General features: G+C 42.7%; 1 long non-coding RNA gene and 1 pseudogene across 1 annotated transcript; both read right to left on the bottom strand.

The window, feature by feature from the left end:
* Positions 1–318: 318 nt before the first annotated feature.
* On the bottom strand, positions 319–687 carry LOC100775037 (annotated as a pseudogene).
* Positions 688–10,158: 9,471 nt separating this feature from the next.
* On the bottom strand, positions 10,159–11,961 carry LOC113835947. The gene is made up of 2 exons (XR_003485839.2): positions 11,863–11,961; positions 10,159–10,665 (listed from the first exon to the last, which is right to left on the bottom strand). It is a non-coding gene; the product is annotated as an uncharacterized LOC113835947 (long non-coding RNA).
* Between the last annotated feature and the right edge of the window lie 313 nt (positions 11,962–12,274).

Genomic DNA, 12,274 nt, shown 5'->3' with positions numbered 1-12,274 from the left:
AATGAATTACCCCCTCCTTTTCACTTCAAAGCCACACCTACCTCCTCCCTTAATTATGGAAATATCTTCATTAAATATGATTCCCAGAGGACAGGTTCCCTGGAGCATATCTATAGCCATGAGGATAGTGAACAAAAAGAAAACTGAAAATAAAACTCTGTATGATAATTTACTAATCTAAGGAAATAAACCCTTCCAATATATTACGAAATAAATTCAGTTACAAATGCCCTAGTAGGTCTATGTGAAGAGGCTCTGGTGAAGTAACTGAAAACAGCCAGTTATTTACAAGATACACAAGCAGGAACGGTGCACCTAGCCCAGCACTGGTCCTCAAAAGCCAAAAGTGTTCTCTCCACTGTAGGCCATCTTCATCTTTTTCCTTCTCGTAAAGCTGTCCCATAGTAAGGCTGGACTGTGGGACTGTCTTGTCCACAAACAGGAAGATAGCCTCCTCAGAAGGAAATTGGATCCTTTTCCTGATGATCCACATGAACGGGGCCACAGTGATGTCAGATAGAACCAGGTACTTCCTTTTGTCAATGTCAACAATCCGAGAGCCTGAGACTTTTTCCGCGATCACCGGAACTCGGTCGGGGTACTTTGCTCTGATCTTGGCGGATTCCACGCATCTGTGTTGCAGAGAGTGGTCCTCCTTAAACATCCACTTCATGGTGGCGGGAGGCGAGAGCCTCAGACTTCGGAGAAGCGACCACAACAACGGAGGCGGCAGCGGTGGCAGCGACGACTACTCTGGGTTGCTTTCCTATTGAGATGAACACCATGACCAAAAGTAACTTGGGGAGTGTCTTAGTCAGGGTTTTTATTGCTGTGAAGAGACACCATGACCACGGCAAGTCTTATAAAGGAAAACACTTCATTGTGGTGGCTCGCTTACAGTTCAGAAGTTCAGTCCAGTATCATCATGGTGGGACATGGTGGTGTGCAGGCGGACATGGTGCTGGAGAAGTAGCTGAGAGTCCTACATAGTGCCAGCAACAGGAAGTGGTCTGAGACACTGAGTGGTATCTGGAGCATATATGAGCCCTCAAAGCCCACCTCCACAGTGACTCCCTTCCTCCAACAACCCCCACTACACAAGGACATCCTAATAGTGCCATCCCCTTTGGGGCCATTTTCTTTCAAACCACCACAGGGAGGCAGGGTTTCTTTCAGTTTACAATCTATTGCAATCTATAGGCTAAGGGGGTTTGGTCTCCATGGTTTGCTCAGCCTGCTTCCTTATACAACCTAGAATCACCTGCCGGTGGATGGCAGCACCCACAGTGGACTTGACCCACCCACACCAATCATTAATCAAGATAGGGTCCCACAGACTTTGCTTATAGGTCAATGGGGGGTAATTTCTCAGCTGCGGGTCCCTCTTCCAGATGACTACAGTTTGGATCAAGTTAACAAAAACAGACAAAAAACCCCAACAACAACAAAACTGACAGTACATCCTTCAATCGCTATTTAGGTCTGTGGATAACCCAAGAATCTTCTCCCCCACCCCCACTCATTTATCCTCTGTCATGTTTCTGTATAAGGCATTCACTGAAACACAAAATAAAACAGGCCTCAGTATTTAAAAGCAAAAAAAGTGTAGCCACTTACTGTCCACAGAATAGTTCTAATTTATGATTAATAATATGTGCTTTTCTAAAAGTGTTATCTACAGAGATGGATAGATCCTTTGAAAGCAGATTACTGTTTAAAAGGACAGAAAAGGACAGCTGCTTGTTTTCTGCTTTTTAATATCTTATATGAGAGTATGGGTCTTTGAATCTTTTTCAAAGCACTATTTTTTTTTTTTAATTGGAGGCCGTCTAGTAAATTTCTTTACTTTAAAAATGCAATACTGTGCTATTCATGGTTGAGAAACTCTGGCCGTCCTGAAACTCACTCTGTAGACCAGGCTGTCCTTGAACTCAGAGATCCACCTGCCTCTGTCTCCAGAGTGCTGGGATTAAAAGCCTGTGCCACCATCACACCCAATTTGTAAATGAAAAGTCTTACAGCCAGTCAGACTCCAACCAGGAAAACAAATGGATGATTTAATATTCAACTTATAGATAGTTTTGGAAAAAATGACTTCATTCAAACCCACTTCAATCTTATTGTCTTAAGCGTTCTATAAACTAAAGGGTTACACCTGATGATGTTTGCTTGACTAGATTTCCTTGACAATAAAAACTATTCCGGACTTTTGATGACTGGAATGCTACTAATACTTTCAGGAAGAAATGCCACAAAAGTAACCCAAACCATGGAATCCTCCCAAAGGATGCTCAGCAGGACCCATCAATATCAACAAAGAAAGGATATCTTTACTTCATTTGCATGTGTATGAGTATTTTCCCTGCATGTATGTCTGTGCACGGTGGGCACACCTGGTGCCCTTGTAGGTCAGAATGGGGCATCAGACCTCCGGAACTGGAGTTACAGACTGTGGTGAACTGCCATGTGGGTGCTGGGAATTAAACCTGAGTCTTTAGCAAGAGTAGCTGGTGTTCTTAGCCGCTGAGCCATCTCTCTAGCCCAAGAAGGGACACCTTAATGAGTGAAAACTTTAAAAAAAAATTTACCCCACAAAATTTCAAATTTTAGTATATCCCATCTGTCTTCTATAACTTCTAATAAACACACTAAACATTTTGTATGTGTGTGTATGTACTTTAGAATATTTTTTTTTAATTTTAACATTCCCCAGAATGGGAGAAGAAAGTGATGTACAAGTGCCTGGAAATGGTAGAATTGCTAACTCACAGAGGAAAGAGTGTCTAGCACTCAAGAAACAGAGGCAGGGGGCTGTCTGAGTTTTGAGGCCATCCTGGTTTACATAGCAATTTCCAAGGCTACACAGAGACCCTGTCTCGAAAGATCAAATCAAAACAATAATAGTAACAACAAAAAGCACGTCGAAAGCAAAAACAACCAAAGGGGGCTAATAATGTAGATTCCAGCCTGAGTTTATCTCAGTCCACACTGTATGACATCTCTTAGTTACTGTGCCACTCAGAGTAAGAACTGCGTTTCTGAGAACATTTTTCTAGCTCGCCACAGCCTGTGTTCTTTATACACAGTTCTTGGGCGTTTGCATATAAAAAATAACAAAATTAACATGGGGATGCTTTTTAAAAATAATAAAAGAATTACATAAATAACTGGTGCACTGTGTACACTGCTCTGTGTAAAATTAAAGGACAGAGTCTTTCTAAGCAAACTAATCCAGACGGCCCTTCCCAGTTAACGGTACACAAAAGTAGCTCTATTCTGCCATCTTCTGGTCAATGTGTATACTACGCATGTCCTTGCCTGTGCCATCAAGATAATGCATATGTAGATTATTTTGCTATTATTTTCACTTTACTTTTTTTTGAAACATGATCTCATTATGTATCCCAGGATGACCAAGAACTACAATCCCCCTGCCCCAGCCTCCAAAGTTATAAGATTATACACATGTGCCACCATGTCCAGCAGTATCTGGAATCACCAACATCCCGGAGGACAATAAACTCAGAGGACTTGTTTTCTATGAAAGATGTTATATTTTATGACAGTGTGTGTCTGTTTTCTTGTATATTTGCTCTTCAACCCAGTAACTTAAACCTTGAAAAGATTATGGAAATAAGAAAATTTTCAGTTTCAAGTTTAGTGATATTTTCTCGAAAGAGCTTTACTTACTTATGCTTTTTTTCCCCCTGATTTTTGTTTTTGTTTTCGAGACAGGGTCTCTCTGTCCATAGCTCTGGCTGTCCTGGAACTCACTCTGTAGACCAGGCTGAGCTCGGAGATCTACCTGCCTCTGCCTCATGAACGCTGAGATAAAAAGGTGTGTGCCATCACTGCCCGGCTGCTTGTTTATCTTGAGATAGTGTCTCTACACATAGTCCAGGCTTGTTTCAAAATCCCCATCCTCCTGCCTCAGCTTCTCACACCCATCCAAAGAGCTTTTTTCCCAAAGTGCCTATAAATGGTTCAATATTCTCTTCTTCCAATTGAACAGCTCCTGCCCCATCTAATGAACTCTGAGCAGAGTGTGTTATCAAAAGCCTCAGACGACATAGAAGATCTTAGCGAATCCACATGGTCACTCACTCAAATGCAAGACCAAAGATGAGCCCTTTGATATTTGAGGGACCTCTTCTGGAAAACAATGTGCTAAACTGAGGTCTTCTCTAGGGGGGCTGTGCATCTTTGACTACCCATTATTATGTGACTTCAGGGTGCACCACAAGATTTACAATCTAAATTTACCATCTCAGTTGAGTTTTTCTTTTATGTGTATGAGTGTTTTCCTTGCATGTATGTTTGTGCATCACTTGCTTGCCTGGTGCTGGTGGAGGCCAGAAGAGGGCATCGGATCCCCTAAGACTGGAGTAACAGACAGTTGTGAGTTGTCCCATGGGTAATGGGAGTCCCTATGCTCTGGAAGACCAGTGTTTTTAATCTTCAAGCCATCTCTTCAGCCTCTATTCTTAATTTTTAGTAGGATATTCAGCCATTCTTGAGATTTAGAATATGTGATTTAAAAAAAAATAATCCCAAGTTTTATTCACTTTACAGAAGTCACGGACTCCAAGGTCAAGGCTACAGGATCCCTGTTGTGATTAGTTTTGAGAACATAACATTCTGTTTATTTATTTAAAGGTGTTCTTAGGAATGTCAAGATTGTGCAAATTAGATAATACCATCTTTTTTGTTTGTTTGTTTTTTGTTTTGTTTTTTCGAGGCAGGGTTTCTCTGTATTGCTTTGGAGGTTATACTGGAACTCAATCTATAGATAAAGCTGGCCTCAAACTCATAGAGATCTACCTGCCTCTGCCTCCTGAGTGCTGGGATTAAGGGCGTGTGCCACCAATGCCTGGCGATAATACCATTTTATAGTCTCTACTTACTTATCTGTGCACAGTCCTGCTAATGTGTTTAATGCGTTGGATTAAATCACCATTTCCTAGATTATGTCCTAAGCAAATACTGCTAACTTGGTTTAGTGCTGTAAGTATAAGCTACAGATCCATAGAAACTTCACTGTCTTAAGTATTTACAAAAAAAAAAAAGAATGCAGCCTTTAGTAAGTGAGGTTTTCCTGTGTGAAGAAGTGGATGTCTGCTTCACTGCTAAGTATACGGGGTAAAAAAGGAAAACGAATGAATGCCTGAACCTTATTAAGTAAAAGCAAGATTTCCTGCTGGCTGCCTTTTCTCTACTGTGATTCCCAAGCTGAGTCTAAGCCTGGTCTGCCCTTCTGTTCGCCACTGGCAAACACTTAATGATGACCATCTCTATTATATATTTACTCATTTGTTGATTTAATAAAAGAGTTAACCGTGAGCCCGCTGGTGGTGGTGCACGCCTTTAATCCCAGCACTCAGGAGGCAGAGGCAGGTGGATCTCTGTGATTTGAGACCAGCCTGGTCTACAAGAGCTAGTTCCAGGACAGCCTCCAAAGCCGCAGAGAAACCCTACCTTGAAAAACCAAAAAAAAAAAAAAGTTAACTTTGCACCAGCTTCAGGGAATACAGCAACGACAAAAAAAAAATGTTCCTTTCCCTCATAGACTTTAAGAAGAGTAGATGTAAGAAAGGAACGAAATACATTCATTGTACCTTAGATGGTGAACAGTGCTGACTAAGAGGAATAGAGAGTGTGGGGGAGGGTTGCAGTTTTTTTATAGGATGGACAAGGAAGTTTTGACTAATGAGATACTTGAGCAAAGACCTAACGGGTCATATTTTTACATCACCAAATCAAGTTAACAGTATTTACCTGGGACATCATCCAGGAAATCAGGGCCTTTAATCCAACTCTTTAACACATCAGGACACTAGAGGCAGTAAGAAGAAGTAAGGCGACAAGGGCAAACCCTCCAAGGGTAAATGGTCCAGATAGGAGGCAGAGCCAGTGACCAGGTATGCTGGGTTTCTTTGTTTGGCTGGGAGGATTAGGAAGTCCCTGTGGCTCTTCCTAAGAAAAGGAGTCATTTTATTCATCCTGCTATCCTGAAAGAGTGTGTGAAATATAGTAAAGACATGTATTTTTAATGAATCCTTATATATTTTGGTAATAATATAAGAATGTCAATATTTTACAAAACCTGAATTGTACTAAATTACATTTTTCTTTTCATTTTGAGACAGGGGTCTCTTTATGTAGTCCTGGGTGTCCTGGAGCTCAAAATGTAGACCAATCTGGCCTCTAACAAAGACCCACCTGCCTCTGCCTTCCTAGTGCTGGGACTAAAGTCATGCACCACCACTCACGGTTACAATGACAGGTTTTTAATTTAGACAAGGTCTCATGTAGTCCAGGCTGGCCTCAAACTTGATGTATAGCTGAAGATGATCTTGAATTTCTGATCCTTCTGCATCCATATCACAAGTGCTGGCATTAAAGGTATGTGCCATCACACCTGATTTATGCAATGCTGGGATCGAACCCAGGGCTTTGCACTTGCCAGGCAAGCACTCTACCAACTAAGTTGAGCCCACGGCTAGTCTAGTTACGTTTATGACAATGAAAATATTTTGATTGCTATCCTGACTCAGTGCCACTAAAACAGATCTGCCTTTTGTTCACTCATATTTTTAGATCACTTCAGGATGTGATGTTGGAAATATTTTACAACATTGCTATCTGTTTCTTTTTGGACTTCTGACAAAATGAACTATCGCTTATAGTGAATGCAAAAACACTGGAAAATGAAAATGTACATTTAGATCTCTGGCAAGGTTAACAGACTCCTTAGAATAACTTTAAGAAAAGGCCAGTATAAGATTTATTTGTATTTTTACAACTTACCATTCTTAGGTATATCCATGTCAGCATTTATTTTACTTGAAAAAGTGCCTCATTGTTTTGTGTGTGTGTGTGTGTGTGTACGCGCGCGCGCGCGCGCGCGCACACACACACACACACACACACACACACACACACACACAGAGTATTCACAAGCTGGGTGGAAGATCACAATTCTTCTGCCTGCTCCTTTGGTCCACGGAAGTCCCACAAGCTAGTGCTTCCAAATCTTTTCGATTTTGCAGTTTGAACTCAATGCAATTGTGAAGTTTTAGCTGGAGAATTCTATTTTCTTTTGGCTTCCTGGTTTTCTGAGATTCACACAAACATAAAACTTTCCCAAGAAACAGAGCCTGGGTTGTAGAAAACAGGTCTAGATTTATCCCCAGAATTACCAAAAATAAAGAAAGAAGAGGGGAAGAAGGCAGGGAATAATGTAGGGTGTGTTTCTGTACACTTTGAATATATGTGTTGCTCTCATTGGTTGATAAATAAAGCTGTTTTATGGAAACACCTGTGGAAAGGCAGGATAGAACCAGGAGGGACATCCAAGCAGAGATACAGGAGAAGATGGGTAGATTCTGAAAGATGCCAGCAGGCACCCAAGGAGTAACATTCCAGAGCACCACAGGTAAGACACGGTCCACAGAAATAGGTTAATTTAAATATAAGAGCTATATAGTAATAAGTCTGAGCCACTTGCCAAACATTTATAATTAATATTAAGTCTCTGAGTGATTATTTAGAAATGGCTGCAGGGCTGGGCAGGACAGAAAAGCCTCCAGTTACAATACCAGGAAGATGGTGGCAGGAGAATTGTGAATTCAAGGCCAGCTTGGGCTATATATACAGTGAGAGCCTGTTTCACAAACCAGAGACTGATCACCAACCCTGTTTTTATTCACCAGCTCTGGGAGAAAAAGTGTTGTCAAACATCTGTACCTAGCCAGAGCTCTTTAGGAGCACACTGACAGTTTAGAAAGTTGAGACTGTTACTTGTTGCAGCAAGGGGGAACACACAACATGAGAGCCATGGCTACCCAGGGAACAAGGAGGAAAAGAGTCAACTCATAGGATTTGAGCTTCAGTTAGTGATTTGCAGGAGGATTCAAAGAAGCAGGGCTTTGGTCTACACTGGCTGCAGAAGACTAGGGCATTTCTATGACTTGGCATCTCAACCTAATCTCTAGGGGGAAGAATCACGTGAAAATGAGGCCATAATTTTAAAAGAACTAGTAGCTACTCATTTTGACCAAACAAAAGGGGGTTAGGATTTTGTCATCAGCAGAGTTGACCTTGATTTTGTCTGTGCTTAGACAAACATGATCAAGTGCTTAGCTTTGTCTTGTGCTAGCATGGCCTCTGAGTTGTTCCATAGGAGGCCCCATCACTTTGTTTTCTGAAGCAGGTTTTATTGCAGAGTAGATAAGTCTCTCCGGACAGTGAGTGCCAGGATCCACCTCTCTGGCACTGGAATTTTAAGCACATAGCATCATGCCCAGCTTTCTTATGTGGGTTCTGGTGATCAAACTCAGGTCCTTGTGTTTGTATGGCAAGCATTTTATAGACTGATCTGTTCCCCAGCTACCCTTTATCCTCTGAGTATTTTCAAAAGTTCATTCAGATATAATGTACCAGAAAAGTATATGAGTCTCAAGTGAATTTTCAGAAAATGAACACACCCAATATGATTTCCACTCAAGAAGCAGAAAGTCATCAACATTTACAATTCCTCTGTCTCAGTTACTATTCTATGACTGTGATAAAACCCCATGACCAAGGTGACTTATAAAAGGCATTTAATTGAGCTTAAGGTTTCAGAAGGTTTGGATCCATGATGGCAGAGCACAGGCGTGTTCAGTGGTGCTTCTTGGATGTCAAATTGACTACATCTAGAATTAACAAAGCCTCAAGTGGATGGGTACAGCTGTGGGGGATTTCTCTTGATTAAATCATTTGAGGTGGGAAGATCCACCCTAATTCCAGGTCTTTTGGAGTGGGAAAATAAACCTTGAATCTGGGCCACACCTCCTGGTGGCAGCCTACATAAAGGTCATGGAAGGAGGAAGCTCTTGCCCTTTGCTTGCTTGATCCCTCCCCATTCTTGCTGGCAAGTCCATTGCTTCAACTGGTACTAGAGCCTACTTCTTCAGCATTGAGATGTACGCTGAAGACCATCTGAGACATCCATCCTTGAGGACAGAACAACTACCGGATATTTTTTTTTTCCGAGACAGGTTTTCTCTGTATTGCTTTGAAGCTTGTAGAATTCACTTTGTAGACCAGGCTGGCCTCGAACAGCCACATTTTTTTCATACACACGCACACACAGATATGTTCCTTCTTTCAATTCTTTTGTTCTGACTAATACAGCATGGCAGCAGGAGCAGCTGAGGACTTACATCTTGATCCCTAAGCAAGAGGCAGAGAGAGCTCACTCAAAGCCCATCCCTAGTAGGATACCTCCTCCAACAAGACCACACCTCATAATCCTTCACAAACAGTTCTACCAACTGGGGGCCAAGTATTCAAACCTAAGAGCCTACCAGAGTCATTCTCATTCAAGCCACCATGCCCCATTTCTGTGCCTGCCAGGCTTTTGTTCCCAGGGCTACGTCACCGTCAGACTTCTAACATCACAGATTAGTTTTGCCTAATTTTGCTCACAAAATAAATGGAAGCATGTAATAACTATTCTTTTGGGTTAGGTTTTCTGAACTCAACATGATGCTTATGAGGTTCACTAACGTATAACATTTTCATTCTTCATTTTCATTGCTGCATGTGTCTCATCTTGCAAACACACCACAGTTTATCTGTTCTGTAGATGGAAAGAAATTTGGCAGGTTCCAGTGTTGAGAGGAAGAGTGCTGCCATTAACATTCTTGTCCACGTCTTCAGTGAATTCGTGGATGCATTCCAGCTTGTTAGGAGCACACATGCAATATGTTTATTTTAAACTTTTGGGGATAATGCCAAACATATTCTTACACTGATTGTAACCATATACACTTCTGCCAGCAATGGAAGAAACTTCTGTGTGCTTAATTTCCCAAAATACTTACACTTACGCAGAACACAGGAAAAGATGAAAAAAAAAATAATGGATACTTTTTTTTTAACTTAAAAGAAAAGTAGGTTAGGCATTTTACTTTGTGTTTTGCCTGCCTATATAAATATGTATATCTTGTGCCTATTTAGTACCTGTGGAAGTCAGAAGAGGGCATCATATTCCCTGGAACTGGAGTCACAGATGTTTCTGAACTACCATGTGGGAGCTCGGAATCATATCTGGGTCCTCTGCAAGAGCAATAAGTGCTTTTAACCATTAAACCATCTCTCCAGCCCAGTTACTACTTTTTAAACATTTATTTATGTTGCATATGTGTACTAAAATGTGATAACATAGATTTACAACATTTAACCTCTAATGTCTCCATTGATGTTACATTAAAAGATTAAACATTCATTTTTCACAATTCTGGAGGTAGGAAGTCCTAGATAGTGATTTAGCTTTCTACTTCTGTGATAAAACAAAACAAAAACAAACAATCAAAAACCATTGATCAAACAGCTCATAGTCCATCATGAAGGAAGTCAGGTAAGGAACTCAAGGCAGGAATCTAGAGGCAGGAACTGAAGCAGAGACCATGAAGGAGGGCTGCTTAATGGCTTGCACGCCAGGCTTGCTCAGTTTGCTTTCTTACACACCCCAGGACCACTTGTCCAAGTCTGGTACCGCTCACAGTGAGCTGGGCCCTTCCTACAGGGCAGTCTGATGGGACCATTTTCTCAACTGAGGGTCTCTTAGATGACTCCAGCTTGTGTCAAGTTGACAAAAACAAAACAAAATTTAAAGACCTAATGAGCACAAAGGAAAATTATGTTAATATCATCTATAATCACTAAAGAAAACATTAGTGCTTAAAATATCTAAACACACTAAAGAAGATATTAGCAAACGGAACCTACAAAATAATTTTTAAAAAGCCAGACCAGATTGTTTATTTTAGGAATGAAAACTAGTCTATCAATGTACTACATTAAGATTCATACTGATTTCTCAATATTATTACATTGCTCTAATCCATTAAATACTTATTAGTTTACTGGCATTGTGAACATAATTCATTGATATAATTAATTAAAACAGAAATAATATTCTATCCAAAGATTAAAGGAGAGAAAACCTGATCTCCAGGGCTTCCAGGGGAGCAAGTTGGTAATACTTCCACTTCTGATAAAATCTCGAGGAACCCTCTCCTCACCCCTTGCCACCTGCAACAGGTGGGGGATCTGGTCCAATCCCCCACCAGCTCCAGCACTCAGGGCCCCTGGGCCTCACCTCGGCAGCAAGGCAGAGTTGACCCTGTAGACAGGGCCACAGGTGAGCCAGCCCTGAGGGCTTGAGAGAGGCTGCTACCCTTGTCTGCTGTGTGGTGGTGGGAGCGAGGGAAAGATACCCTTGCCCCTCTCTTCTGCTACCTCCAGCTGGCGAGGGAGCTGACCCTCCCCTCTACCAGCTGCAACCCTACAGAAAGTGAGCCTGCACCTTGTCTGGGTAGCATAGTGGGGAGCTGATCCTGTTTACAGGGGTTGGGGGGCACAGGTGAGTCACCCACCCCAGAATGTAAGCATGGGAGATCTGATCGCCCCTCATCTGCCATATGGTGGCATGGGCGGGAAGAGATGCTACCCCCACATTCCCTATATCCCCCCACCTTCCGCCACACCCCCATAACTGAGGCATGCGGGAGAGTGGGCTCTGATATCACAAGAGTGAGAGAGCTGCCCCGACCCTCACCAGCTGCAGCGCTCAGGATCGTGGCAGCTCAGCAGAGCTGACTTATCGATGGGGGTATGGATGAATCAGCCCCAAGAATGTGAGTGTGGGAGATCTGGCCCCATCCCTCATCTGCCATATGGTGCCCGCGGGGCGGGGGTGTCACTCCCTCTTGCCTGTGGCGGGAGAGATGGCCCTGAGGTCACAAGAATGGAAGAGCTTGTCCCTGCCCCTCACCAGCTGTAGCACTTGGGAGAGTGTTCTTGGCACCTCACCTAGGCCACACAGTAGAGCTGGCCCTGATGATCCAGGTGTGGGAGAGTGGACCCTGCGGGCAGGAAAGCAGGCGAACTGGCCCTGCCCCTTGATCATCCCTGCAAAGGGTAAACTGACTGGGAAGTGCTGGAGAGCTCACTCTAGTGGTGAGAATGGGGGAGAGCGGGCAGGCTGACAACCCAGCAACTACCCAGGCCCAGAACCCGGGTTGGCTCACCCCAACATCCACCCATCCATGAACTGCAGGAGCGTGTGAAGGGGCTGGTCCTGTAAACCCAAAGCTGCGGGATCTCCACGACACAGGGCAACAACAGGATATCCAAGAGGAGGCCCAGTGAGGGCCCAGCATCGATAGTGTAGCAGAAACCAGAGGCCTTGAACTAGACCAATGACTCTCTGCAATAAACACTT

This window comes from Cricetulus griseus, chromosome 5 (genome assembly GCF_003668045.3).
Source record: "Cricetulus griseus strain 17A/GY chromosome 5, alternate assembly CriGri-PICRH-1.0, whole genome shotgun sequence".
Taxonomy (NCBI): domain Eukaryota; kingdom Metazoa; phylum Chordata; class Mammalia; order Rodentia; family Cricetidae; genus Cricetulus; species Cricetulus griseus.
Note: the sequence above shows the minus strand (reverse complement) of the source record. Positions and strands in the feature narration are given on the sequence as shown.